The following is a 27,636-nucleotide window of genomic DNA, read 5'->3' on the forward strand; positions in this document are numbered from 1 at the left end:
GGGGTCTCGCCTTCTTCATCAGCACCGCGAGTGTTATCTCCACACCAGGTGGAAGGGGCCTTGTTTCCGACAGCAGCACAAGTACAAGAGAGAGGCAAGCAGCCCAAGATTGATGAGGGGCCATCAGGTGATCCAGGCATAGATGTTGTTGACCTCGATATCAGTTCTCCTAGCCTAGAGCCAAAGGAGATCATCCAACAACTGAGGGCTGAAAATGACTCATTGCAGCAAAGGTTGGAAATGGAAAATTGGACAATCACCTATTTAGAGCAGCGTAAGAAGCAACTAGAAGATGAACACACTCTTGATGAGTTGCAGAGGATCCATGAAGACCGCAACTTGGCTCGTAAGAGACCCGGTGATTTGGTACCCATTGAGCGAGAGGCTATGCTTCTCCGGGTCAATGCTCATTTGGAGAGGTTGCTGGCCAAGGCTAACAAAGATAAGGACATGCTCCGGAACATGAAAAACCATTATTGGGCTCGAATGCACGTATGTAAGGCAAGAATGAAGGTGCTCAAAGGACGGTTAGCCAAGGCACTAAAACGAATAAAAAGGCCTGATCCCCTCCACATCTTGGTTGAGGCTTCCTTGAAGGATCATGGTGCTAAATTACTTACCTTCTGCACAAATTTAAAAAAAAATTGAGCATTTTTTGTCATTTGTGAATTTTTTGGGCAAAAAACAGGTTTTCTTCCCCAACGCGTAGCGCGCCGCGCGCTACCCTGAAGATGGGCAACTCCTTTTCATGAAAACTTAGAATTTTTGGATTTTTCATGCAAAAATACAATTGCTCTGCAATTTCCAAGAAATTTCACCAAGTTTTGAGCCTCCAGAAGGTCAAAAAACAAGCAAAAAATGACTTTCTACCACCTTTTTGACACACAGGAAGCAGTCTTGGGAGATTGCAATTTTGGAGGGGCAAATGGTCACCAAATTCCGAAATTCCACTTGGGTTGGAAAATAGATATCCAGACCTTTCCAACAAGCCCACTTTTTCCTCATTTGGACATCGGGAAGTGCTGCAAAAGCAGGCCCAAAGGCGCGCTACGCGTTGAGATTCAGGGCGCTACGCATCAGGCCATTTTCACATAAATGCACCTACAGCTCAGCAAAACGCAGTTTTGACTAGGTTTGACTTTTTGGAGTGGATTTTGATCCTCCTTGATGTAAATGATGTAATTTTATGATACTTTGACACTTATTTATCTCTTCTAGAAGATTCATTCATGAAATAGGCAAAAATTTAATGAATGAATCGGTTTCCTAGCTTATAGAGGCAAGTTGTTTTAACTGCCTAGATTTTAGTGCTCAGTTTGGAATTGGTTGAAACAGCTCCTAGGATAGTGAGCTCGACCCCTAGAGGCAAGGAAGGATGTTAGATTGCCTATATTATGTACTTTCTTGGTCATTTTCATGGTTGGACTCTTGAGGGAGAAAGCTTCTATTGTATTACTCATTGTATCTCTGCAATTTTGGCAAAGGAAGAAAGACCAGGGTTTTGCAGTCCTTTTTGGGATTCCTGTGGTTACATGTATTGATGGTGTGTTTCTCTTTGTACTTGTAATTTTTTTATGTGAAACATCTTCTTACTTTTCCTTCTGCAAATTAGGCAAATGAAGTGTTAAAGTAGAATTCATGATTGCCATGCTCTGCTTTTAAGTTTGCTTAATATCAATGTTTTCATCTGTTTAAGGAGAACTCAAGGTGTTTACTTGCTCTCCTTAGCTCCTCACCAGTCATTCTTGCCCATATGACTCTTTCAAAGGCATCAATACAGTCTCCTACCTTTCCCCAAAGAACCCCCTGCAAAAACTGTGTCCAATCCCCGCACCCAAAATTGCCTTTCCCCGATTTTCCACCAAAACCCTAAAAATCTCAAATCAAACCTTTTATTAGTTTACTAGCCTAAAATCAATGTTCGTTATTGGTTATCTCTGCCCGTTGAAGATCTTTTCCGAGAAAGACCGGAGAGAGCCCTCTCCTGCCCCGTAGGGCTAGCTACGAGGCTAAGTGGTTTGATGTTACCTTGGAGTTTACCTTTTTCAGCCTGAGGTGAAATTTCAAGCGCTAACAAGATCCTCAGTGCATATTGCAGCAAAAACATCTCATGCTCAGTAAAAAATCCATAGAGCAATTTAAAGTGCCATGGAAGCACTTTGGGCCTAAAGAAGCTACATGGGAAATGGCGGATCATATGTGCACCCTGTATCCTTCATTGCTTTCCAGTTGAGGCAAAGCAGTTTTGGTTTTATGTTGGTGTATGTTTGGAAAAATGTTTTATTGATGTTTTGGTATATGTATGTATATGTATATGGATGTAAATACCGCCATGAGCTAAGTTATAAAGCTCCAATAAGCACTATGGGTTTCATGTTATTATGATTGTTATATTGTCATGTTGTCATGATGTTTTGCTTTTGAGCAAGTATTTCATTGTAAATGCTGCAACGAGCTAAGTTATAAAGCTCCATGGGAAGTATGTTTTCTTTTCAGCGGTTTTGCTGAGGTCATCGTGTGGTTTAACATCGAGGACGGTGTTCCCTAAGGCGGAAGGTTTTGTAACATCCCTGGGGAAAATTTCATGTAATAAGAGTTAATAAAGGAAAAATAAGCCCACAGTTAAGGGACACTTATTCCAAGTTGAATGTTGGGCAAAGATATCCTAGTGGGCATCAGTGGATGTGTGTTTTGGCTAAGGAAAATTGGCAAAGGCTAAGGCAAATGAATTAAAATTAAAAAAGGAATTTTTGGCACATTTATTTATGAAACTAAAGGAAAATTGGAGATAAGGAAGGCAAAAGGTCATAGGTTGCATGTGAGGAGAAAATTGAAGGAAAATAGTGGAAAATGAAGAAAATAAAGGCCTTATTAATAAAAAGGCTTATGAGGATCAGTTGGCAACCTTTTGTCAGTTCAAGTTTGGAACTCTCTCATTATTATTTCTCTCTCTCACTCACTTTTGGTGACTTAGAGTTTTCTTGGAGCACTCTAGATTTGGATCAATGAAGGAAAAGCAAGGAAGGGGAAGGAAGGAAAGAAAGGATCAAGGAAGGAAAATCGGGATCAAGCAGCTTCAACAGGAATACTTGTAAGTAACTTTTTGCATGTGTGATTTCCTAGTTTGTTTGGACATGCATGGCTTTTCATGTTGGTATATGGTTCTCTTGTTGTCGGTGGCATGGTTTTGTTGGGTTATGATAGTGGTTTTCAACCTAGCCTTGCCTTTTTCTGGATTCCATGTTATGTTGGGATGTTTATCTCAGTTTTGACCTTTGGTTTTCCAGATGGATTTCAGAATCTGAGGCGAAGGTGGTCTCAAGTTTCATCCCCAAAGGACTAGGAATCCTTTGACTGATTTTGGCAGGATACACAGTAAATCCTGAGGGAGAAATCTCAGTTTAGGGCCCAGTGATCCAAGTTTGGATTTTGGTAAAGCCTGAGAGACTAGTCTCGTTTTAGGGCCTAGTGATATGGGATTGGATTGCGGTAAAGCCTGAGAGGCAAGGAGATGAAAAATTCCTCAAGGATAGTGATGTAATATAGATGACATTCCAAGTTCGTTTTGGTTGTGTTGAAGCCTCGAATATCATTGCAACAACATGGGGGAAAACCACCTGGTCGGAGACTTGAATACCGTCCCTTTTGCATTTGAATTAGTGGCTCCAACTGGATATAACGAGACTAGTTTCCCAATAAAAATTTCATAGGATGGATAGTTGTTATAGCACCATTTACCACCCTTGGTATTTGTGATGCTTGGTTTATGGCCTAGGGGAACCCCTCCTTCCAGACTTGGTCCAAATATATAAAAAACAGTCTTTTATTCCCTATACGCTACTTTTCCCTGAGATAAAAGCGTGTACACGTGGGTCAGACAATACCCAACCAACGTATATGTGTTAAAACATTTTAAAAAATTAAACTTCCTTAATTATTGGCGGATTTCATGGGTTTTACCTGTTGATTACCTCCTATTGCCCATGGCCCAACTGTTTCCTAACTGTTTCCCAACTAAAAAACTAATTGGGAGAAGTATAAATAGACTTCTATGGGAAGGTCTAAAGGAGGAGAAGAGATAGATTTATTATACTGAGATTATCCCTAACTAAGTTTGATGAATCCCTGTGCCTCATGCACTTCCCCAAGCTTCAGGAAACCCTCGTTTACTTGATTATAGATATTCTCCCTCTTGCTTGAGATATCATGGTGTTGGTTATGGGAGAAGATTGTTGAAGGCTAGGATAGGACGAATCCAGAGGACGGTTCCACTTGGAGCTGGAAGAAGAAGACTCAGGTGAATTCTCTCCGTGTTATTTATAGCTTACTGCATCAGATTATGTTGTAATTCATATATGAATGTTGTTTTTATGTATGATAAATCATTTGTTTATATGATATAAATTCAATTTCATGAATATTCTTTACTTCTATATTGCTATGTATGTTCAAATTGAATGTTTTTAAGGTTTCAATAACATCGGGAGTTGCAGAGGGTCTGAACCCTGCAGGACCTACTCAAATGAAGGAAATATGGGTACGGTTGCTCTTATGTAGTTTGATTATATAAGCACTTTTCCTGAGTTGTATGAGTGTTTCTTGTTGTAGTTTTCTTCTGCTCTATTGGGGTTCTAACCCAAAGCCCTAGGGTACTTATTCACGAAACAGAATTGGCGACTCTACTAGGCATCGAATCTCTGGTTTTCAACTAAAACGCACATATATATAACCTTTCTATATATTACCTGGGAATTTACTTAGACTTGTGTGATCTACAATGATGATCTTTAGTACATGATAATGAAGATTAACCAAATACGAACATAAATGAAAAATCCTTTGAAATAATTATTTTTATTAAATAGTTAATCAAAATAATTTATAAACATATATCACATCAAATATCATTTAAACACTTGGTCATCAATGTATTAGAAATGAAAGTCCTAGTATATTCAAAAGTGAATGGATATAGCACTGTATGGAAAAAGATACATATGATAAACAATATAATAAAAATGGTTGTTAATTCATGAACAAATAAATACACAAAGATAGAAGTACCTGATGCATACCATTCTTCTCATAAAGTGATTAGCTTCAGTCAAGTCTTTCTTATTAAGATGGTTTGCAAAAGCGCAAAAGTGCAAGCTTCTGTAAGCCTTCTTCACAAAATTTCAGGACTCTGATCCAAGGATTCTACCAAAATAAACTTTAAAGTACAGAAGTGCAAGCTTATAAAGAGTTTCTTCATAAATTTTAGACCCTTTCTTAAAAGACATGAAAGGGTTTATATAATAAAATAAAAGTACAAAAATAGGCATTGCATGAAGTTATGAGGAGATTTAAACAACTCTCCTTAAAATAAGTGACAAAATTACATAAAAGAAAATTGACTAAAATGACTAGTTTCAGCATGCAATGGTATCTACTCTTTCATTTGTTGTCTGAGCACATATATATCCATCATCGTCTTGAGTTCAGGAGGTTGTTTCATCCTTGTGCACATTTGTTCAGTATACACTGAATCTGAGAGGGAAGGCAACATGTACATGGTTGAGTCAGCTAGGCAGCGTAGTACTAGCCACTGACTGTGTGGCTTTACTAGATAGCTCCAATAAACCTCCCAGTCTAGTTTTGTAAGTTTTTTAATCGATTCTTCTTTTGATGTGGAAATTTCCTTCCATTTTTCTTGTAAGGCTTTGATATTGGGGAGACTCCCAGGTGGGCATTTCTGTATTAGATTGGCATTATGTAAATTAGCATTGATAGTCTCAATGATGTTGATTGCAGCATCAGTTTCTCTTGTGAATGCCCTTTCTACCTTTTTTAGTTGAATATCCCAATCAGTGAGAGGATATATTTATGAGATTATTCTATCCTTGGGAGATCTGCTACCCTTCCTTCTTGAGTATCTTGCCATGTAATGTATCCTGAAATCTTCTCATCAATCTCGTTAAAAGTGAGCCTCATATCAGATAATCTATTCATCAGTGAATCAATTTCCTTTCACATTGGATTGATGATCAATAGCCTCTGAAAAAACATTGCATGTTTCATTGACAACAAAGAATTGAGTTCTAGTGCTTCTTTTACAAAGTCCTCAATTTAAGATTATCTTTCAGTTGTTCCAAAGAAAATTGCAGTTGTTGTATTTGAGGATATTTAACACTCATCTCTTCTTGATACTGGAGCTGTAACTAATCAAATATTTGTTGTATTTGTGTCATTTGTGCTTTCATTTGATGGTCTACATTTTTCTTTTCTTCAACCAACTGTTGTTCTAATTGTTGTATCCTCTCATCCTTCTCCCTTACTAGTTGTTTGACTTCCATTGCCTTATCAATAGTGGAAAATTCATAAGCACATGCAAACTGTGATAGTTTGGTCAAATTATCTGAAGGATCCATTGGGGTATCCTTCCAAACGACATCCATTGACTCATTTTTAGGAATTATCGTCGAGGACTGTTTTATTTTCCTTTTCTTCCTATGTTGTTTTACCACAACCCGATGTTTTGGACAGTAAAAGACATCAAGAGGAGGAATTTCCTCTACTCTTAGAATAATTTATGTTGAGGGGAAGGCCAGGATGATTTACATCTCTTCTGCGGCAATAGATTTATCAGTAACTCTGTCAGTGAGTGACCTCTGTTCAGTATTCTTGGGTGTTTTGAGTATTTTTTATGTTTCAACATTTTCCTCCCCTTGTTGTCCTTTGAGTTGTCGATCAAACTATTTCCATGCCTTCTCTAGTTGGTTTTTCATGGGAGTCTCCTCTGTGTACACTTTAGTTGAAATATCTTCCACTTATTTTCTTTGTTGAGGCCTTTTTGGATTCCTTCTCAGTGTCCTTTTGAGGACTCTTTTCTGGGATTTTCTCTAGACTTTTCTATTAATCATGCTCTAAGTCATGATGTGAGTCTTGTTCTAAACTCTGGGTCGATCTCTGCTCTAAATTCTATTCAAAACCCTATTCTGATTTCTCTTCTAAATTATGCTCAGAATCATGTTCTGAGGCCTTCTATGAATCATGATCAGAATAATGTTCTGACACCTTTTCTGAGCTTTGGCTTAAGCTTTGTTCCTTTTGAGCATTTGTCTTAGTTATTTCTAACATATCAAAGGGAACCTTTAGTAGCCTTTTCATTCTATACTGGTGGAAATAGGCCAAATCTGGTGGATTGAATCTTAGAGGAGCCAGATGTTGGACTTGTGAAAACAACTCGGCTGACTAAAATAGGTCATCAAAATCATCTTCCTCATGGTTGAATTGCCTTATTTTAACTGAAGCAGTGAAGTTGTGCGCGACCTTATTGGGGTCATACTGCCTTCCAAGAATGGTAGCAAGCTTCAAACATGAAATGTGTTCAATTTCAAGCGCATCATGATTGAAATCGTGCAATTCATAAGCACCACATTGGAGGTGAAAAGAAGGCCAAAGGGGTTTTTTGGATTCTTTTAAGGTTTTGGTTATCCCATCCCCTACAATTTGGTAAGCAATATCCCTGGCAAGAAGCTTATTAGGTACATACCAAGGGAGGACGTGAGGGGGTTCTATGCTTCCAAAGACCCGGACATAACTAAACAATTATTCTTTGAACCACCTACCTACTAGTAAAATATCAATCTTGGCCTCATTGGATAACCTTAGGGCCTTCTTGTCAAAAACCGCTTGGTGGATGGGTAACATAATTCCTTGGCAGATTTTGTAGAAATGGGTTTGGTAATTGGATTCCCACAGAATTTTGTGATATATGTGAATGGGGGTAGGGTCTTGAATAGTCCATTTCCACCCCATAGTTGGGAAACTAGTGGTAAAACAAACTACATCCATAATGTAGGCACTCATAAAAAAATGGGACTATTTTAGTGATGACAAATCGCTTTTGCCTATATTCCCGAATTTCCAAGGCAATGTTGCTCGAGAGAATGGTACCCCAATCCATTATAAAAGAGTTCATTTCTGCATCTATTAAGGGAACCCACTCAACAGAAAACTTGGTTGTATCGGCATGCCCAAATAATCTACACATCATAACTATGACATAAGAGTAGGGAGCAGCGAGAGATGTTATAGGATACATACTTGATTCCTCTTGTTTCCACTTATTTGAATTGGACCTCCATTTCCGAATTGGGTCTAATGGTTCCTCATTCTCCTTCACTAAATGCTCGAGGAAGGCTTTATCATATACCTTTTGTGGGTCTGTTATATGATACATTCTCTTCGGTTCTTCTGTTGTGAAGGAACCAATAACCTTTTGTCTTGCAGTCTGGAATCCACGGTCCGAAATGTTAATGTTGTTTATTATCCATTTTACCATATCAGTGTATGTTAAAATCTTCGGTCTGACACCAATTCTGTGCAAGAAATAACTTGCATCTTCAAAGTAAGAATCTTTAGAAGAAGTGGTAGCATCTACTATTGCTTTTCTTTGAATTATTCTTGGACCCATGTTTTCCAGCAAATTGTACATAGTTTCCCATGAGGAAGTCCCACTATCAATAGTGCATATTGTATCTGAGAATAATGGAGGCATTTCTGTTACATTAGACATAGAAAATTGAGTGGCTTCACCATACTTATTTCCTTTCTTAGACTTAGTCATTTTGCTGCACAATTCTTTCTCGAGAGAAATCCTAGAATACAGATAATATAGAGAAAATGAAGAGCAAATGGGAGTTAAATGTAAAATCATGAAAACACCTAAAGCTTTTGAAATGACAGAAAGGGAATTTTTAATGAAAATCAATCTAAAAAGGTCACCAAATCTCCTTGGGACTTGAAACCATAAATACCGTTAGAACCCATTAATTAACTGAAATCATGGCTCTGCATGGTTTATTTATTATTCATTAATATATTGCATCGCAAAACTTATTCGGATGGTAAACACAATTCATTCATTAAGTACCACGCCGATATGCGATAACAACATCACCGTATCGGTGTGTTAAGCATGAGAGATGTGCGATTATGATAATTGCATTATTGCAATATCGCAATTGGCGATTTCGGGACAGCGGAGAATAGATATTGCCAAAATCTTTTACCCATTGCGATTGTGATAAATGACGTGGTAGTGTAGTGGGCCCATAGGTTTATTATCAGGCACAACTTTTGATTTAATCTTTATAATTTCCTTGGGCTCTTTGCTTTAATGAATAGCTTTATCACAATTAGAACCATTTGGAATGATACGGGCAGAGCTTATTGGAATTCTTGCAATACATATGGATGTGATTGTATTTTATGGTATAGTTTAATGTTTCGTCGAGTCCGATCACTTATCGTGTTTCACAAGAGGGAGACGTTTCAGATACATTGCCTATTTTTCATGGGATTACGATGTGGGGAGCTTTCGTTGTAAGGAATTTTCATTAATACTTTAATATTTTTTATAAAGAATGAATATGATTGGGTTCCTTTGTTGCAATCGCAAGTCGCAACTCGGTAGATGAACTATTATACTCTTGATACTTTGCGATATGCTATATTGTTGGATTTTCCTTTAAAGTGACCTTATTTGGTCATTCAAGCTTTAACGAGGTTTCATTAAAAAAGAAAAATCAAATTTATTCCTAAGAAAATATTTAAATTAAACTTATATTCTTATGTTTTTTTAATTTTTTAAGGGTCCCCATTTATTTGTACAATAATCACCTAAGTTTTAAGAAATATAAATGGGGGATTGTTTCACAACACAACGATTCGCGATTCACTAGAAGAACCAGTTATCTATGATAATAATGAAATTTCTAAAACTTTTCTAAGTAAAAATAATTCACAAAAGAAAAATATTTTTGAAATATTTGGATAAGTAACATTACTCTGAACATAAAAAACTCACTTAATTATAATTCATTTTATATCCTCTTATAGATGAAAACCATTTTTCTATATCAGCCATTAATTAGTTGTAAAGATAAAGTAGGGGGCTTTTACAACTTATCATTTTAATATACTCATTTATCATAGGTAGAGCCACTGCTGCCAATAGGTGTCCATAGACTCAATAGGGTTACCTTTTAACCACCAATGATTCATAATCCCATCCATTTAAGAGTGCAGTCTTAGAGATAATTTCAAATATATATATATATATATATATATATATATATATATATATATATATATATATATATTTTTTTTCCTTTTTTATTTATTTACTTTTCTTTTAACAACTTTTTATTACCTAAAAGTCATTGTCCTGGTTTGGTGATCATAAACTGATAATGTCATTCACTAGTTGTAATTGAACTAAATAAGCTAGCTTGTAATGAGACTCCTTGTCTTAAGATTAAAAATAATCATAAGCCATTACCATGGTTTAGTATTCAGTGTTGGTAATGTCAATCTATTATTTCCTTATGAACATGGTAAGTAGGTTCATGATGAGACCCCTTATCTTTTAAGGCTAATATAATTTTGAATTACACTCTAAAAGTAGTAAAGTTAATGGATGGGGAGAATCATTGACTCCTTAAGAGTTTTGGATGACAATTTTAGAGTTTGAGATGCTTAGATGTAATTAGTCTTTACTTTGTTAAGAAAACCTTTCTTGATTGATAATAGAATAAAAGGATTTTATAAATTTGAGGTTTTCAAAGAATTTATAACTTCAATGGAAAAGAAAATTTTAGAGTTTTATGATACTTAGCTAATTTTCAATTGTTGTGATCATTTCCTTAAGAATTTCTACTTTGAAAACGAAAGATCAAAATATTTCAAGAGATTTTATTGTAAAGCCAAAAGTGATGTTATTTAACATTATTTTTCTAAGAATTTTTTTTCAAAATAAGCCCATTGATAGGAAGAGAATCTCTCTTTCCTAATAAATATTGCAATATGAATGTTGATGGGCCTACTTATTCTGCAATTTGAAATGGTCTAAGCCACATTTTCTAGTATTTGGTATGCTTTCCTTTTTCCTCATGTGCCTTATCCCATTTCAAGACGAGATCTCTAGTTTGAAATGATTTCATGGAAACTGAATTTGCATCAAAATAAGATTTGACTAACTGTTGATGGTGAGTATGTGTAAGCTTGGATTTCTCCCTTTATTCTTTTAATTTAAGAATTTGAGAATGTCTTAGTTGTAGAGAAGAAGAAGGCATTTCTTCAATAAATTGGACTAGGTCTAAAGAGGAAATAGCTATATTTGAATGGATGATAGCTTCTTTTCCATATACTAGATTGAATGGAGAAATTCCTATTGAGGCCTTCTGAGTTATCTGATCTGCCCATAGAGAAAACGTCAAAGATGTATGCCAATTCTTTTGGCTTTGATCAACAGTTATTTTAATAATCCTTATGAGGTTCTTGTTGGTTGATTCTGCTAAACCATTTCCTTGAGGGTAGTAGTTAGCGGAGTATTTAAGTTTAAAACCCCTCTTAAGAGAAAATTCATTCATATTATTTCCTGAAAAGTAAGATGCATTATCAAACATAAGTGTAGTTGGTAAGCCAAATCTAGTAATAATGAATTGATTAATGAATTCAATGATAGCATCAGAATTGGCTACCTTTAGTGGAATTGCTTCCACCCATGTAGTAAAATAGTTTGTAGTTGTAAGGATATACTAACATAGGGTTACCCCTGCTTTACCCACAATATGCATGTAGAACTATGCATAAATCCTTTTCCTAGGACTAGATATGACCTACCAGGTCAAAACTTCATTAAAGTTGATGGTTAAGGACCCTTTCTTTATCTCATGTGAAAACATATAAATAGACTAACCAAAGTCTAATCCATCGTTATTGGGATTGGTTAACCCTTACAAACCTTTATAAATGATTATGGCCGCACATATACAAAACCCCACTTATAACTTTGGGTTATAAGCTTAAAACCCTTTTATCACGCTTTAACCCATTTAAACCCTTTATAATAGATAACACATAGAACATACGTAAACTTACCTTTTTTCGCCTTTCATAAGCCTTTGCACAGTTATCGATAAAGACCTTTATCGCAATCGGCCATCGCAGTTACCCATGGTCTTACCACATATATGCTCTGTCGTGCCTCCAACTCAGATATGCGATTATCGGAACAATTAAACCACCCTCATATATTAAAAGACTCGATAGATACTTTACCGAATACAAAGGAATACATTGAAATCCTGACATGAACACATAAGGCCGGACTTCAAAGTTTATAAGCCCGCGTCTATATTTATTGTCGGGTCCGCCCTTCCATATCAAAACTTCCACTGCACTACTCCTCCTTCGATATCTGATCACTGAAGCCTCCGATCAAATATTGACCATCTGTTGTATCCTTCGATCCAACGGTTGACATTACTCCCGATTGTTTAAACTTGCGCACCTATTATCCCTCATCGATCTGGACCCAGCAGATTCAACGGCTGTTGTTAATATCGGGTAGATAACAAGCACGAGGATTAACCACCCGATAAAGTGGTTTCCTCTCTCCCCTCGCTGCCATGCTTCATTTGATGAGTGGAATCGGTGCTCGTCTTTCAATACTGCTTACAGTTTTGGGGCCGCCCGAAATCCACTTTCACTGTTACAAAACCACTGATGTGATATTCCTCCGTCTCCTCTAGATTGGCTTCTAACCGTTGATCTTCAAGATCCAACGATCGATGTTCATCATTTATTCACTTCTCGTTTTCTCCCTTTACTTAGTTTTTACACGATTTCTCAGTGTTTTCTGTGGGTTTTGGTTTTCTTCTAGGATCTCGACATTCCACTCCACGACTCCTCCTAGGCTTAGCTCTGCGAGTTTCTTTAGTTTTTGTCCTTCAAAACATTACTGGGGCTCTTCGAATGGATTCAACGCTCCATTATCTTCCACCGTACTTATTCTCATCTGTGCATTTGCTTTGAGCTTACCTGCATACATATATTATGCAGAATCTCTGATAGACACATAATTTATCAATCAACACTCGAATCACATATATACGCACTCAGAATCAAATTCTCTGTGTATAAATACATAAACAAATTATTACATATTGAGACTCTATCTCTTTGGCCTAATCTTCTAATTAATGGCCTTTTTCATTATCTTCCCGTAGGGTTACAAACACTCCAACCTGTTATCTGTCTACCCTATCTAACCTCTCCAACCTCTCTATTTCTAACCTCCGTCTTTGCCTTTTAGGCTTACATTTATACAAAGGGATTCTAAAACCAATTCCTGGTTTAGATCCATAGATTCATCAACAAAATCCTAAAATCTCTTTCTCATCCCTAAGGATTCTCTCAAATCCACAAAATCATGAACTACCTCTTAATCTAAGATTTACAATCAATTCTCAATCCTCTCATCACTCAACTATCCTAAATCTCTCATGTTCTCCTACATTCAAGAACATTTACAATTATGCCTCACAATATTCAATTAATTCCTATTCTCATTAAAGTCACTGAAAAAATTAAATAATTACATTAACTCAATACTTAGGAAACCAACTTCCTTGAAACACAAGACCCCCTATGTCTACTAAAATACATTGATAATGTTGAGCTAAATGCTCCTGCATCAGACTCCCCATGTAAGAAAATTTATGACCACCTGGTCATAAGTCTGGATAATTGTTTCCTCCTGGATCCTATAATTTATTTTGTATTTTGTCTTTGCTTGTCCATTTTTCTATTGATGTTGTTGTCCGCTACTATTCTCCAGGTCTCCATACCTTATGTTGCAATGATCCACTTGCTCTAGTTTCATAGTATGCTACTGTATTCCTCTTGTTTTCACTCCTCTCCTTTCTTGTTTTTATCTTCTTCTGAGACACTTTCATCATTAACCTTCTTATCATTTCAATCTCTCTATCCAATATATCCTCTGTCTGCTGATTTCTTTCAACTCTTGATTGCTAAACTTTTATTCTTGCTTGTTCTTCACTTATTCTGATCGCCTTCTTTTCATCCTTACCCTCGTCTTTACTATTATTTTGCACCTTTTCTGCCACTGCTATATTGTCTTTCAGAACAATTTCCTGCTTCTATTTCCTACACGAGTCAACTTCTTCTTGATTATCATTTATGACAACTTCTTTATTATCCTTCTTCAGCAGTTTATCCTCTGCTCGTCTAACTTCCTCCTTTGAAAGTCTAATTCCCTATATAACTCAATGATTTTACTTGGAGAAAACTTTGGAAATTTTACACAATCTCCCATTTCTTCATTTGCTATTGACCCATCATCACATGGTCCTTCTTCCTCTAATAAATCTTTATTAACATCCTTCAGTAGATGTCCTTCCCCTTCTTCTTTCATTTGGTTGTCCGCATGTGCCAAATATGTTCCAGTTTCTGCAACAAAATCTTAAATTATAAGACAATCATTATAATAAAAAATATAAGGCTTTTGTACCTCTTCTTCCTTTGGCAACACTTCAGTATGCTGCTTGGATCTCTCTTCTTTTGTCAACACATCAGTATGTTGATTCAAACTCAAAGAACTCTTGAAACTATAAGCTAGTCTCTCCTTCTCATCATTTGTTTCAATGATGTCTTTTAGCACTTTTCCACTGTAGTGAACTAATTATTTTCCAGTCTCCTCGTCATATTCTCCTTCAAAAATTTCATCTTCTGGAAGGTATTCTTTCATGTTTTTGACAGCTTTAAAAGACTACCTATCTTCTTCCAAACCTGCAATCATACACAAATCATTAATTTTAAAAATAAAAGACCTTTTGATCTCATTTGATACTTCAGTCATTAAGTCTTCTGGCTGCTTTGAATCATTCATATGATCCAACTCCTCTAGCTCTTCATCACTTTCAAAAAGTAATGGTCCATGTTCTGGTTCACATATTGAAACTTCAACATCTTCTTCAACATCTCCCTTTTGTTGTAGCTCAACTCTTTTAGGTTTCTTTGCCTCCAATTTGACATCTATAATCTGTTCAAGCTCCCTCAGCTCCTTTATTAATTGCATATTCACCTGTTGTTTCTTCTTTTCTTGTAGTCTCTGCCACTTCACTTTCTTTCTCATGACATAACCATATTTCTGGTCCATCTCATTTCTCTGCAACATTTCCATTAATACTTCAATCTAAACTACTATCTCAGCCTTCTCCCTCTCATATTCTTCTTTACTTAACTATCTCTGTATGACATTTGCCTTGGCATCTCCTTCCTTCTGTCCTTGGCTATAGTTTCTTTCAGAACCTGTGTTATGACTGTCACTAGTCATCATCCTCTCCATCTCTATGAGTTCCTCACTCACTCACTATGAGCTGCACTAAAGCCTCTACAATAGCAAGTCTGCCCTGCTGCCACCTACCTCACGAAGCTCTCCTCACTCAGTATTTTGGCAAGCAATTTGTTCTCTATCTCTAGAACCTCCTTTGAGCAATTCTCTTTTCTCCTTTCATGCTTCAACTCATGTGTACCTTCTCAAGAACCCAACTGTCCTCTTTATCCAATCTCTGTTGTAATTCTTCAAGGTTCTGTCACATTCCTACTTTCACTTAGAAACTCTTACCAGCTTCCTTTATCTCCTAGCAATTCTACCCACATCCTTTGTGGAATTTCCTTCAAGATATCTATTTGATCTTGTCCTCCCATTCACTTGCACTTTTGAATGGATTGTTCCTTCCACTAGCCTTCAGTTGTATCTTCAAACTCTGCTACTTCAAAAACTGACAAACATCCCTCTTACAGTTTAACTACTATAATCCTGTTCTAAAATTTCACTCATTCAATATTTGCTAATCATTAGACAAATTTGCATACCTTCACCTACCTTTAGGATCTCACCATTTCTGCAAACCTGTTTCAGCAAATCTTCATTCTTCCAATGCACAAATTCTCAATATTCAGTGACTGCCAATCAAATTTAGAATCTGATTCTTTCTTCAAATCTTCTAGCTTTATCTTGGCAAAGCTTAGCTATCAGCAACAATTTCTCCTTTACTGAGTTTTCTTCTACTCAAAAATCCTTAACAGTTAATTTCATTACTGCTTCTTAAGATTTGATCTTCTTTTGTTGAGATACTTCATTAGCTACAACTATCAATCTTCAATCTATTTCTTTATCCAGCAAAACCAAAATCAGAGTTAAATAAAACAATACCTACATGATTTCACAAGCAGTCTCCATCCAACTATTCAGATTCGAATGAATCTCCATTCTCCAAAACATTGTTGTGGATTCTTTATGTTTCTGCAATCTCTTCTTAATTCTTACTCATCTACCTCTAAGAACTTAACTATTCTTCTCCATTCTCCCAGCTGTACTCTGGTTGCTTCATTGTCAGATTATAATATGATCTCCCTTGCCTGCATACACGTCTTTCCACATATCTCTGCTCTAAATTCTTCCAAAGAAACTTTCACCCATAATTTCTTTGTTCAGCTTTGATACCAAAATGACACAGGGTTACCCCTGCTTTACCCACAGTATGCATGTAGACCTATGCATAAATCGTTTTCCCAAGAATAGATATGACCTACCAGGTCAAAACTTCATTAAAGTTGATGGTTAAGGGCCCTTTATTTATCACGCATGCAGAAACATATAAATAGACTAACCAAAGTCTAATCCTTCGTTATCGAGACTGGTTAACCCTTACAAATCTTTATAAATGCCTATGGTCGCACATATACAAAACCCCACTTATTACTTTGGGTTATAAGCTTAAAACCCTTCTATCGTGCTTTAACCCATTTAAACCCTTTATAATAGATAACACATAGAACATACGTAACCTTACCTTTTTCTGCCTTTCATAAGCCTTTGCACAGTTATCGATAAATGCCTTTATTGTAATCAGCCATCGTAATTACCCACGGTCTTACCACATATATGCTCTGTCGTGCCTCTAACTCCGATATGCGACTATCAGTACAATTAAACCATCCTTTTATATCAAAAGACTCGGCACGATACTTTATTAAATACAAAGTAATACATTGAAATCCTGACCCGAACACATAAGGCTGGACTTCAAAGTTTATAAGCCTGCATCTATATTTATCGTCGGGTTTTCCCTTCCATATCGAAACTTCCGCTACGCTACTCCTCCTCCGATCTCCCATTGCCAAAGCCTTTGATCAAATCTTGACCGTCCATTGTATCCTTCGATCCAAAGGTTGACATTAATCCCGACTGTTTAAACTTGCGCGCCTATTCTCCATCATCGATCTACACTCAACAGATCCAACGGTTGTCATTGATATCAAGTAGATAACAAGCGCAAGGATTAACCACCTGATAAAGTGGTTTCCTTTCTACCCTCGCTGCCACGCGTCATTTGATGAGTGGAATCGGCGCTTGTTATTCAATACCTCTTACGGTTTTGAGGCCGCCGGAAATCCACTTTCACTGTTACAAAACCACCGATGTGATATTCCTCCATCTCCTCTACGATTAGCTCCTAGCCGTTGATCTTCAAGATCCAACGTTCGATGTTCATTGTTTCTTCACTTCTCGTTTCTCCCTTTACTTAGTTTTTACACTATTTCTCAGGTTTTCTATGGGTTTTGGTTTTCTTCAGGGATCTCGACATTCCACTCTGTGACTCCTCCTGGGCTTAGCTCTGCGAGTTTCTTTAGTTTCTGTTCCTTCAAAAAATTACTGGGGCTCTTCAAATGGATTCAACGCTCCTTTCTCTTCCATTTTTCTTCTTCTCATCTGTGCATTCGCTTTGACCCCACCTACATACATATATTATGCAGAATCTCTGATTGACACATAATTTATCAGTCAACACTCGAATCACACATCTACGCAATCATAATCGAATTCTCTATGTATAAATACATAAACAAATTATTACATATTAAGACGCTATCTCTCTGGCCTGATCTTCTAATTAATGGCCTTTGTTCATTATCGGCTCATAGGCTTACAAACACTCCAATCTGCTATCTGTCTACCCTATCCAACCTCTCCAACCTCTCTATTTCTAACCTATGTCTTTGGCTTTTAGGCTTACATTTATACAAATGGATTCTAAAACCAATTCCTAGTTTAGATCCATAGATTCATCAACAAAATCCTAAAATCTCTTTCCCGTCCCTAAGGATTCTCTCAAATCCAAAAAATCATGAACTAACTCCTAATCTAATATTTATAATCAATTTTCAATCCTCTCATCACTCAACTATCTTAAATCCCTCATGTTCTCCTACATTCGAGAACATTTACAATTATGCCTCACAATATTCAATTAATTCCTATTCTCATTAAAATCACTCAAAACATTAAATAATTACATTAACTCAATACTTAGGAAACCAACTTCCTTGAAACACAAGACCCCCTATGTCTACTAAAATACATTGATAATGTTGAGTTGAATGTTCCTACATCATATACTTATGTTGCTTTGAGTAATGAGGAACAATCTCACCTATGATATCCAATCTCGATTGTTCAAAAGGCTAGTCAATGTTGACTCGTTGTAGAGGTAATGCAGGTTTATGTTGTCTTACAGCAGTAGTTTGACATGTTTTTCATTTTTTTGTTGGCATTATGATGCATGTGTTGTACTTGATGGCAACCCACTTGTAGCAAAACAACTCACTTGTACATGGTAACTAGATGAATCTACAGAGGAGATATCAGATGTGATAGAATGCATGGCATTAGTATTTATAGATGTGATGAAATTCAGGGCAATTCAAAGGAATCAGTTCAGAAGTAATGTACAATGGCAACTCTCTCAGATAACAGTTCAGACTATAAATAATGAAGAAAAAGAGGTATACGCAAGTTCACCTTGACCAAGCTGCGTATACACGTAAGTTAATAGAACAAAAGGAGTGTATGGCATACACATGCACTTTCAAAGAAAGAAAAGCATGTATACCTTGGAAAACTAAGTTTCTGGTCTGAGGTATTTGGTCCATGGTATTTTGATCCATGGTATTGGTCCAAGGTATCTGGTCTGAGGTATTGACCCTAGGTATTTGGTCCAAGGTATTGGTACTAAGTGGTTTTGGTTCATGGTATTGAGAAAGGCCTAAAACTATAAAAGGAGGAGAAGATCATTAGGCCAGGTGTACACGCATTTTTGAATATCTAATGAAGTATGAGACCCAGTATGCAGGTTATGGGTTTATGATTCTCTTCTTGATCTAAACCAAATAGGAGCCTTAGCGGTTGATGGAGGACAAGATCTAATGATGGATCAGGATCTTAAGGCTTGGGATGAATAATATTTATATGGTTTGATCATGTTTATTCTAGATCTGTATACTGATGCATGTGTTGTTCTGTAAATATTATGATCTAGTTATAACTAAAGTCTGGAATAGCTGCAAAATTATGAATGAATATTTACATATGTGTACGCTGGTTGACTTGAGTAAAAGCACGTATACATGCAGGTTCGACACATCGAAGTAGCGTATACCTTGTGAACTATGATTGTTGAAGTTGCAATTGGTTCTGGTTGTTAATGCAGAGATCTGGGTTTTGCTTTATGTTCTGGTTACTGCATTCTAGTAACAGTGTTCATATTGATTGATTGTGATTTTATTCAGTAATGATGGATGAGATCTAATAATGGATCAAAATTATAATGACTTATCATTATGTGATCTGATGGGCTAGATCTGGTTGCTAACACACGTATTATCCTTTATACGTGATGATCTGGGTATGTCTGAAGTTGGGAAGTGCAGCGAAGTTATAAGTAAGTATTTGTAGATCTATGCACCGGTTCGCTATGATGAAGTTGCATATACACGCTGGTTTGGCTCCTCCAAGTTGCATATACACTCTGATGCATGGTTTTGAGGTTACAACTGGTTCTAATTAATGATGCAGTATTCTGGGTACAAATATGTGTATTGGCTACAGTGATCTCTCTGTTCCAGTTGATTTGTTGAAGTTGATTAAAGCATGAATGAATGGTTGATTCAGTTTTGTCAGAGGTTGAATGACTAAGTTTGGTTGATTCAGAAAGTAATGATTGAGTTTCAGTGATTGGTTGATGTAGATATAGTCGATGGTTGTATTATAGTGGTGATTTATTTAAGCTTCAATGTTGTTGATGGGTCCAGTATGAAAATTGGATGAAATGTCCCCTTCAGATTATGGTGTTGTGTTCCAGAAGCATCCAATCTGAAAATTTATGAAACGTGATCCCTGGAGGAAGAGAGAAGGTCGTAGCCTTCTGTAGGCCGGCACCTACGTACTATTAAATATATCGGCTAGTACAAGAGCTAGGGGGTTGTAGCTCCCTTCCAGTAGAAGCTGGAGAATGAGAGAAGGTTGTGGCCTTCTGAAAATTAAAAGATCAACATAAGATGAATTAACTAAATCATTAGTTTGTTGGATATACGCTTGTTTCCTTAAGCACAATTGCGTGTACACGCAGGTTACCCACATGGAAGTAGCGTATACAAATTCGAGTATGAAAAGAAAAATATTATTGACTTGACTAATACTGATTCACCGCCCCCCCCCCCCCCCCCCCCCCAAGTATTATTTCCAACAATTGGTATTAGAGCAGGTCCTTTGGTAGAAGCTTGATCGCTTGAAGGAGATCCGTAGAACAATGGGAAAGAAGCTAAAGAATAAAGTGCCTCAGAAGAAGAAGACATCTCAAAGGAACTATGACAGTGGGAGAATCGATTGGGGATTATGTGGAAGCAACTCTTCAGATTCAGAATCACCTCAGAATGAAGATGAACAAGCAAAATAACTATCAGGTATGAATTTGTTATCCTTTGCTGATACATTTCTCCATCCATTTGAAGATGATGAAAGTGATAGCGAAACAACTGAATTTTCTCTTATGGGTGAGAAAGAAAGATATCAAATAGAGGTAGAATTTAAAAGGCTTACAGACAAAATTAGAGATCAACAAGATCTATTGGACAAAAGGGATTTTGCATTCAAAGAAGAAGATACCAATCTAAAAGCTCAACTAGAGGAAGGAAACAAGGAAAAGAAAGACCAATGTCAAAAGCTGTAGGATGAAGTGACTTCATTAAGAAATGAAGTAAATAAAAGGAGCACAACAATCAAGAAACTCAAAGATAGATCCAATTACTATGAAAGCCTTGAAGCTAAGATCATCTCTCTAAAAGAAGATCTTGAAAAATCAAATAATCAAAATGAAGAACTACTCCAAGCTCTTGAAGAATAGGAAAACGAAGTTCTCGGATTAAAGCAAAAAGTGGAAGAAGGAAGAAAAGATGAAGAAATCATGAAGAAGCAGTATCTTGAAAAGGAAGAGAAATATCAGGTTGAGGTAAATAGATTAAAAGGTAAATTAGAAGAAAATGATAAGCTTATACGATTTCAAGATAGTACTAAGATTTTGGATGATATTCTTAGTAGTCAAAGGTCTCCTGCCATCAAATCTGGTCTTGGTTTCCATGGATCTGTTGAAGTTGAATCTAGCTCACAAGCTAAGGCAAGGAACTCTAATGTAAAACCTGAAATGCTCAACAAGGAGATTAGAGGTCAACTCCATCAAGAACCAAGGAAAGAAAATCTTCAAAGAAAATCTTTTACTCCTAACCATGGAACTGATAGTCAATTATTTCCTTAAATGAATAATGTTGAATGTTCTATATGTCATAATCTTGGACATGTTGCAGCAAGATGCAGAAGTAGAATGGTTCAAGACCATCACACAGAAAGATCATCAGCTTGCAGGTGCATTAAGGGATATTGTTTTTCTTGCAATATGTTTGGTCACAAAGCCATTGACTGCTATAGAAGAAATATGAAACATGTGAGATGTTATGCATGTAACAAGCTTGGACATATAGCAAAGGAATGCAGGAGAAAATTTCGAGCACCATATCAAAAGGAGAAAACATCATCACAATCAAAGATATGGAAGAAGAAGGAAGTACAGTAAGAAAAATGTGACATGGCACAGTGTAAAAACATGACAAACTCAGGGGAAGCCGAAAATATGAAACTTCAATGTTCTAAATCTCATAGAAATTTTCATGAAGACAAGTCGCATATATACACGATTCGAAGCTGCATAGTCGCGTATATGTAGGTTTGAGAAAAATGCAGTGGGACAGACTCACAAAAACTGATTTAATATGGTTCAGACAATTATCAGTTATCTTTTCTGCCGTGATGATAGATGACTACAATCTGTGGATGTTATTTAGAAGTGTTTTTGATCCTCACAAGTGGTTGATAACTTGATGTATATCTTATTGATGATTATACCTTGATACTTCTTACTAGCATATGCAATGATCAGATCTAACAGTGAACAGGTGGAACAGGTTCAGGGGGAGAACATGTTATGCTTCTAATAAAGCATTGTTGGCATTATTTTTAGAAGTCTTTGGTACCTAATCAATGATAATGACGCTTATGATACATCTTGCTATGTTACGGTTATGAGTTGCCCATGATAAAATCTCATATGATTCTTGGGATCACATAGTTGGTATTCAGATCAGATTTATGGATGATTGTGGATGACTCTTTGATGATGCATATAGTACATATATGTTGCTTACATGATGATCTTCATAAGGACAAAGAGAAGTACAAAGCTTGAGTACAACTTCATTATTTGATGATGATCCACTCATTTCCTGTAAATTGTTATCATGCCTTCAAAGATGCATAAAGTTCATATGATGTAGTTATGATTTATATAGTTCTTGTCTCTCACATGGTTGAGGATTGTTGTTGATGATATCAACAAATCTTGACAAATGACCATGAGTTCATGATTTGCTAGATACATATTGTTATGCTAGGTACATGGATGATTACTTAAATTGCATATTGACAAATATTGTTGGTTGGCCAAGAAAATGGTGTTATTACAGGTCTCATGAAGACATGGATATTCGAAGACATAGATTACTCAGTCACATAATGATGATGAGTTCTTACCTTATGATGATAGGTTGATACTCACATATGTTGATTATCATGGTTGATGCTTATTAGAAGTGGGATGTTCCCTAGTGATGATACATGATTGATATATTGAAGGTTCTTGTGGAAATATCATGCAGTTCTTGATGATGATGTTATGATCATGGATGATGATTATGGTGTTTTCACATACATAGGATATGATGTGAATGATTTTGTTACTGCTTGGAGATATGACATATGCTGAGTTGATTCATGGAAGGGAACAAAGCAAGTTGATCTTAATGAGACCAAGAGGATGAGTTGATATCTATATGCAGACATACTTCTTCACAAGTTGATGATATTTACACTGACATGGACACATACAGGTTGTTAGTCTGAATGTTGTTGACAAATGCTTATGGAGTAGATCATACATGGTATATGATAGTTTTTGATGACTATCATGGTCGTGTTTAGATATTTGGTCTCTATTATAAATGTCATGTATATCATTCAATGTAAAGGTCATATCAAGACCCATGATGTAATAATTAGTCTCTGTCTACTCTTTTGATGAGTCCCTTTTGGTCACATGATGTAATTTGTACCCCCACTATGCATGGGAAGGATGATGTAATATTTCAATCATACATAAACAATTGGTATATCCCCACTTGTTTGGGTGGATGAGTCAAGTTTGGTATATCCCCACTTGCTTGGGAGAATGAATGTATGTATGAGTCATTGGTGATAGGAAGGTCAAACTCACATAGTTGAGTTATAGAGTCATGTTATTTTTCTTGAAAATATTTGCAGACTCTGCAGGTGCTCAGGGGGAGCATGAATGATACAATACATCTCAGCATGAACAAAGGGGAAGTTCAATCATAGAATTCAACATTTGACTAGGGGGAGCATGATTAATACTCAGCTATTCAGATATGAAAGTCTTCATTTTGGTCTACCCCTTTTCTCTTGATATCAAAGGGGGAGAATATCTTGGTCCGCCCTTTGCCCTTGATGTCAAAGGGGGAGAGTGACTTGGTGTTGTTGTTTCCATCAAGTCCAAAGGGGGAGATTGTTGGAATTATGATGCATGTGTTGTACTTGATGGAAACCCACTTGTAGCAGAACAACTCACTTGTACATGGTAACTAGATGAATCTACAGAGGAGATATCACATGTGATAGAATGCATGGTAGTGGTATTTATAGATGTGATCAAATGCAGGGCAGTTCAAAGGAATCGGTTCAGAAGTAATGTACAATGGCAACTCTCAATTTCACAGTGCAACAAGTCAACAACAAAGAATAATAGTTCAGACTACAAAGAATGAAGAAAAAGAGGTATACGCAGGTTCACCTTGACCAAGTTTCGTATACACGCAGGTTAACAAAACAAAAGGAGTGTATGGCATACATACGCACTTTCACAGAAATAAAAGTGCATATACCTTGGAAAACTAAGTCTCTAGTCTAAGGTATTTGGTCCATGGTATTTTGATCCATGGTATTGGTCCAAGGTATCTAGTCCAAGGTATTGACCCTAGGTATTTGGTCCAAGGTATTGGTACTAAGTGGTTTTGGTCCATGGTATTGAGAAAGGCCTAAAACTATAAAAGGAGGAGAAGATCATTAGGCCACGTGTACAAGCATTTTTGAATATCTAATGAAGTGTGAGATCTAGTATGCAGGTTATGAGTTTATGATGCTTTGCTTGATTTGAACCAAAGAGGAGCCTTAGTGGTTGATGGAGGACAAGATCTAATAATGGATCGGGATCTTAAGGCTTGGAATGAATAATATTTATATGGTTTGGTTATGTCTATTCTAGATTTGTATATTGATGCATGTGTTGTTTTGTAAATATTATGATATGGTTATAACTGAAGTCTAGAATCGCTGCAAAATTATGAATGAATATTTACATATGTATGCGTTAGTTGAATTTGGTAAAAGCGCGTATACACGCAGGTTCAACACATCGAAGTAGTGTATACCTTGTGAACTATGATTGTTGAAGTTGCAATTGGTTTTGGTTGTTGATGCAGAGATTTGGGTTGTGCTTTATGTTCTAGTGACTACATTCTAGTAACAGTGTTCAGATTGATTGATTGTGATTTGCTTCAGTAATGATGGATGAGATTTAATAATGGATCAGAATTATAATGACTTATCATTATGTTATCTGATGGGCTAGATCTGGTTGCTAACACATGTATTATCCTTTATATGTGATGATCTGGGTATGTCTGAAGTTGGGAAGTGCAGTGAAGTTATAAGTAAGTATTTGTAGATCTATACGCTGGTTCTCTTTGATGAAGTTGCATTTACACACTGGTTCGGCTCCTCCAAGTTGCATATACACTCTGATGCATGGTTTTCAGGTTACAACTGGTTCTGATTAATGATGCAGTATTCTGTGTACAAATCTGTGTACTGGCTACAATGATCTCTCTATTCTAGTTGATTTATTGAAATTGATTAAAGTATGAATGGATGGTTGATTCAGTTGTGTCAGAGGTTGACTGATTAAGTTTGGTTGATTCAGAAAGTAATGATTGAGTTTCAGTGATTGGTTTATGCAGATATAGTTGATGGTTGTATTGCAGTGGTAGTTGGTTTGAGCTTCAATGTTGTTGATGGGTCCAGTATGAAAATTGGATGAAATGTGCCCTTCAGATTATGGTGTTGTGTTCCAGGAGTATCCAGTATGAAAATTTATGAAACGTGGTCCCTGGAGGAAGAGAGAAGGTTGTAGCCTTCTACAGGCTGGCACCTACGTACTAGTAAATATATCGGCTAGTAAAATAGCCAGGGGGTTGTAGCTCCCTTCCAATGGAAGCTGGAGAATGAGAGAAGGTTCTAGCCTTCTACAGATTAAAAGATCAACATAAGATGAATTAACTGAATCATTAGTTTGCTGGATATATGCTTGTTTCCTTAAGCACAGTTGCGTGTACACGCAGTTTACCCACATGGAAGTAGCATATACAAATTTGAGTATGAAAAGAAAAAGATTATTGACTTGACTAATACTGAAAACAACAAAAGCTTGTTTTTCCACCTCTGAATAATTTAGTTTAGCACCTTGAAAATTAGAACTAAATAAATAGATGGATGCTTCAATTTCTTGATCATTGAGTTGTGTTAAAACAATAGCATATGACGTTTCAGATGTTAAAAAGTTTATGATATCCTCATCATCATTAAAGACTTGCCAATTGGTGGCATTACCGACAATGGATGCTCTAAAAATTAATTCTATGGAAAACCTATCTGAACTGGAATCCTCTTAATGTACAGTCTTGAATGCTATATTAGCTAGAAGGTCGACACTTGCGTTTCAAAGTCTAGCTATAGGGGAGATGTTGAATGCTAAAAAGTGTGAAGTAAGATCTTGGACTAATGATTGGTAATGTTTTAAATGTCCATAGAGACAATGAATGGTGTTTCTTACTTGCTTGATAACAATTTCTGAATATCCAAAGACTTGAAGATATTTTATATTGAGGCCTATTTATTTATACAAACCTTGAATCAGTGCCTCATATTCAGCAATATTATTTGTGCATTCAAATTCTAAACTATGTGCTAGCATGGTTTTTTCTCCTTCTGGACTGATTAATATACAACCAACTCATGCACCATCATTAGATTTAGATCCATCAAAATACAATGTACAAAACAAAGTTTTAATTAAGGGTTTATCTACAAGATTTATACATCTGGAAGAATATATTTGAGAAAAATTCTCAATTTGGGAAGTAGTAGAGTTTTCCAAAAAAGGAGACTTTTGTGCATTGAAATTTCCTAAAAATGACTTAGCGGAGTAATTTCCAATGATATTATTGTTGAAAGCTATTGGCTCATTCTCACCTTCAAAATCAGTCACTATGTGCTTCAAATTCTTTTCTTGGTCAATTCTAATTTGATTTGTCTTTCCATTTTAAGGGAGCCACATGTGAGACCAATCTGTTGCAAAATAGTCGTGGAGCTTTTCAGACCAATCTTTTCTCAAAATTAAACCATAGAACTCAGGTATATCAACAACTAGTATGTCAATTAATTGACAAACTTTTGAGTTAGAATAGAGTCTAATAATGACTAGATTCATTTCTCCTAAGACTTCAACTTTTGTTCTGTCAAGTTGCACAATGTGAACAACAGACTTTTGGGGTGAAATGTTTAATTTAGTACAGACTATTCTCGACATTATGCTTGAAGAGGCTCTTGAATATATTAAGAAATTGTGCAAATTTTTATTGAAGATTTCATAATTCAAGATGAAAGGGGGAGTATGTGAATTGGATTTGTCACCAATTAAGATAACATTAGTAGGATCGACCTTATTTGATGAATCATTGGGGGGTTTACCCATTCCTCTTAAATCTTGGGATATCACAGTAGAAGGAAGAGGAGAAGCATGAATTGCATTGAATTCTTTCAGAAATAATTTATGTTGATGTTTACGCTTACTGAGCTCATTAAGAGAGATATTGGATCTGGTTTTATTCATGTCCTCCAGTATGTTATATTCCATGGTATCAGTAACTACCAAGGTTTTAGATGAATATGGAGGATTAGATGAGGATGGAGTTGGTTAAGGATTTTTTGGAGAATAGTTTTTATTGACCATCTTTTCCTTGGCAGCAAAGGTTGAGGGCCTTTTCTTTTGATTTGATTGTGTTAAATTAGCAGGGCCCTTACTCCTAGTGCTAACAAGTAAAGATTCTTTCTCTTCTTCATTATTGGAAACAAGGAGGATGAAACCCCACATTCCCTGTACTTCAACCAATTTTTCATCTTTAGTCTCTTCATCAGTCAATGCA

This window comes from Pinus tabuliformis, chromosome 5_1, assembly GCF_031772625.1.
Source record: "Pinus tabuliformis cultivar Carrire ecotype Pingquan chromosome 5_1, CPIR1, whole genome shotgun sequence".
Taxonomy (NCBI): Eukaryota; Viridiplantae; Streptophyta; class Pinopsida; order Pinales; family Pinaceae; genus Pinus; species Pinus tabuliformis.